The following is a 4,688-nucleotide window of genomic DNA, read 5'->3' on the forward strand; positions in this document are numbered from 1 at the left end:
TAAGAGTATGACAAATGGAGGCAATATATACAACATTTCTTATCAGGGACCTGTTGCCATGGAGAGGGAGGGGGGCTTCTGTGATGACGATGTGTACATTCCTCAGATGAAGATATTTCCTGAAAGTCCAGCATACATGAATATTGGGTGATGCAGTTCTATAGGTAATTCGGGCGAAGACGAACACAAGGCCAAATGTGGAAAACATGTTATTCACAGAGGGGGGAAAACACTCCAGCTAAGATAGTGAGACAATGTTTAGAGTTCAGGCAATATGGGTGAAGAGTCAATGAGGATATAGGAGAGCTATAAAGTGTCGCAGTCCCGCCCCCTCGAGAGACCCGGAAAATAAATCTCCGTTCATTTTCCTCATAGCCCTTTCAGAAAGTATTTAAATAAGTTTACGCTGCGGACAAAGCCAATTCTTGTCGTGACAAATCATGACAATGAACAAAATGTTTTGGGCCAAACAAATAATTAGACAGTAGAAAGAAACACTTTTTTTGTTGTTTTTCTTCTCAATAATTATTTGTAATTACACAACTTACACAACTTACACAACTCTGGCCGTTAGCTGCAACCGCTTTTGCCGACTTGCTAATGAAAAACAAAGGCGGCTTGCTGTGGTTGGTGTGATTTTTGACACGTTGGCTACAGAACAGAAATCTGCATGCACAGGGGTGAGGGCAGCTATGGGGGCTGCCAATGTCACTCCGAGGTGAGGTAGAAAGTCTGGTGATGCGAGGTTACTGCCAATATATAAGGCTATCCTTTGTTGTTTTTCTTGTTTTTTTTGTTTTTAGTTCTCAATTGACTGCACGGGCCCATGTGCCCGAGTGGCCCAATGGACGCTACGCTTCTGTGCGCTGCATGTTTTAATGCCTGTCAAAACTGTGATGTAACAATAGAGCTGATTCAGATTTTAAGAAAAAAAGTGAGTGAAATTAGTTTTCTTTGTATAGTTCCCATCATGTCATTTTTTCAGAGAGAACGGCTGGGGAGAGCGCCGGTTTGCTTTCACCGCAGCTCAGTGATGTCATGTTGTAGTTTACGCACGCACTCAATTGCCTGCCTCTGCATGCATTATGCCAGCATGAAGGCCTTGCCCTTCTGCATAAAATGGCAAATATTAGTATGGCTGGCTTTCTAACTATTTATTTGCTTCATGGAAAATGTCAGCGGGTTAGTTAGTTAGTTCTCCAAATATGTACAGTAGGCTACATATATATATGTCACAGCGACACGTGACTCACGCTGGATAGACACAACCGCTTTATTTTTGTATCACAGCCGTAGTGCGCACTGCTCGGCAACGTATATTCCATTCATGACGACGTGATTTGTGTCACTCCTGTACGCATACCATACAGTATGACAAATTGTATTTGAGAAAGGTTAGGCTATAGCGTCACAGAATAAATACATGGTAATCCCACTGGCAAAGACTGCAATGTGGGACTGCTGTTTCCATAGTGTGCCAAAATGCACACAGAGTTGGGCTTGCATGTAGGTGTGTGTGTGTGTGTGTGTGTGTGCGTGTGTGTGTGTGCGTGCGTGCGTGATGCGAGGTTACTGCCAATATAGGCTATCTTTTTGTTGTTTTTGTTGTTTTTTCGCCCCCATCTTTCAGAAGCTAGACTGGGCAAGTTCTCAATTGACTGCACGGGTCTGTGCCTACACACTGCACAGACTTATAGGGCTGTATTTTGCGTGTCTTAAGTACCTGGTCTTATTCCCTAACTTGAGTAAACTAAAGACCTGGAGGCGTGATCAATGCCATTTGGCTATTCTGAGTGGCCAAAGAGCATTGATCACGCCTCCAGGTCTTTAGTTTACTCAAGTTAGGGAATAAGACCTGGTACTTAAGACACGCAAAATAGTCTGGTAAGACGTATACTGTAGTAGGGGGACCCTAGGGAGGAAGCAAACCTTAGTCCTAGAGACACCTCAGTGCCTGCAATCCCCCAAGAACACGCGCGGCTCTGGCATGAGAGAGTGGACGATAGCTGGAAGCCTGGATGAGAGCGGGGCAATCACTGCTGACCCGCTAACTGGAGAGTGTCGAGGCCAAAGTATTTTAAGAAGTCTGGGTATCACCTGCATGCACTCTTCCAGGCCATGGCTTTTACAGAATGGATTATAATTCCATCTTTGATGTTATGAATCAATGATTCATAAGCCAAACAGTAGCATCTTGAAATCAATATTGTGGACACTCAGCAGGTGGGATGTGTGTAGAAGGCTAAATAGAAGTTCACCTTGTAGGAAATCAAACGATCCAGGTATTTTTTTTTTACTTTGTTGGTGCTCACACATCTTTTTCCTTTCGGTTCCATGCTGTGGTCCAATCTCACGCAGACGGCACTTCAGAGCTTGTTCGATCTATATGGCTCAACACTGAAGTGAAGTTTCTCAACAAAAGATAGGGTTTCTTGTTGAGGAATTAAAGGCAGCGGGCCGAAGCGTCCGCTGTGCAAGATCTGCTCCTGGGGGCTTTATGACATTTACTGACAAGAAATCCTAAGAGGATCAAAGTGAGTGCTGCGCCTCGTTCCTGGCCGCATCGCTGAAGGTGTTTCCCCCAGGGGGGGGGCAGTGAAGCCAAAGTTGGCCCTTTTTTAACCCATTCTGACCTGAGATCAGATTCATACGAGGTTTCCACTGGACACACACTGGTCTCATTAACCCATTCTGACCTGAGATCAGATTAAAAAAATGTCAGTCGGTCTTCGATTTTTCAAAAATAGCAGACCTACAAGCTCATAGCGCGCCACTCGGTGGCGCGCTATGAGCTTGTAGATCTGCAATTTTTCAATAGCTAAAGCATAACATGATGCCAACACCAAAATGGGTTCCCGTTCAGAATGGGTTAAACTAGCTCCTCGCCACTCGCCCTATACACACTTCCACTCGGTTTGAGCATAGATATATAATAAATAACGGAGACGCAATGCGATGCAAGTGGATGGGAGGGGGATTCCAGTGCCGTCTCTATTATTTATATACTGTATATCTATGCTCAAACCGAGTGGAAGTGTGTGTAGGGCGAGTGGCGAGGGCTTTAGTTCCGACATACTATTGATCCGAAACCTCAATCCTAACCTAACCCTAACCGCAAGCACGGGAGCAGCGCATGTCGGACCATCGCTTTTTCGCATCGCTTTTTCGCATGTCCCCCCGCTTCGGATCTTCGGTGTGTCGGGAAAAGCGTGCGCACCCCGCCAGGAGCTAGTTTCAAAAAGGGGGATATAGTGTCTGAAGCCAGTAGGAAATCCTGACTTCCTGAAAGTTCATAATAATGGCCTGTTGTGGCGCTGTCATTGGGCCCAAAAAACTCCATTGCTACATAGAGGTCCATGTATTTGGGCCCAACTTCACCTAGACTGTATTACCTTAATAAACATGGTCATTATATTAATATTAATTAATAATTATAATATTCCTTTTGGAAAATGATGGTCCCATTTATAAAAAAATGACCATAAGAGGAGCTGCACCACTCAGTTCACACGTATAATTTGTTGACTATAGCGCCCGTGCCATTTACTCTGATCTTGCATTCTTTGTAGTTAGTTATTATTGTAGTTATCGTAAATTGTACGATATTACCTGCAAGCTGACACTTTTAATTTCCCTTCGGGGGATTCATTACAGCGTATCTCATCTGGAGCTCTGTGTTCTCTATTCAATTTGCACCGCGTGCCCCCTTCCTTTTATACCAACAATACCCCTGGGCTATTTAAACTTGACATCAATTAACACATTTAGGGCGGGAACCCCTTTTGGTGTTTAAAGCATTACTATGTTATAATTCAGCCGTTTTTGAAAAATCGTGAAAATGTGCCACAAATCTTTGAATATATATTCTTTCAGAGTGAACATTAAATCAAATCTTTGCCTCTTGGAGGTCCCTGGAACAACATACTGTATATCCAGATGGGGCTCGGCGGGCAATTATATACCGGTATATTCTTCGGGGTCCTTGACATGAAAATGTTTGAGAACGACATTTTTCAGAAAGCTGTCAGGATCTAGAAGACACTTTGTAGTAATCGTACTCAGGTCTAAATGGGTTAACCGAGTAGTCAGTGCAGTATACAGTACGGTTCGCGGCCAAAGTGGGGTTCCCTCTGTGCCCCTCGTTCATTTGCCAACATAGATCACTTCAATTATTTATCCAGTGAGCTCATTAATTGGTCTATTGTTGTCGAAGCGGAGGAAAAAGGTGCGTGTGCGGGCCTCCTCATTGTGCATGCTGTGTGTGTGTGTGTCTGTGCTTCCACACAGCGCCTGCAATGTGGAGGCTCATGCGCGCAGAGACGCCATGTACATGCACACGCGCATGCACACACGTACAGTACACACACACACACACACACACACACACACACACAACCCTGGCGTTTGAAGCCGTTATTTGCTTTCGTTGAACAAAGGGCCGCTCTAGCGTAACCCATTCGGTTCCTAACTATCAATTTTTTGCCATGTTTGGCTGCACATAACTTGTATGAGTGATTGAGCTGACACATGCAAACTCTTTGGATGTTTTGCAGTACACACACACACACACACACACACACACACACACATACACTGTTTTGTAGTACACACAGTACACACACGCATACACTCAGCAGATAATGTGCAGAGCGTCATTAACTTGACATGGTTAGTTGGCACGACGAAGA

Source organism: Protomyctophum bolini (assembly GCF_963924005.1).
Source record: "Protomyctophum bolini genome assembly, chromosome: 20".
In the NCBI taxonomy this organism is placed as follows: domain Eukaryota; kingdom Metazoa; phylum Chordata; class Actinopteri; order Myctophiformes; family Myctophidae; genus Protomyctophum; species Protomyctophum bolini.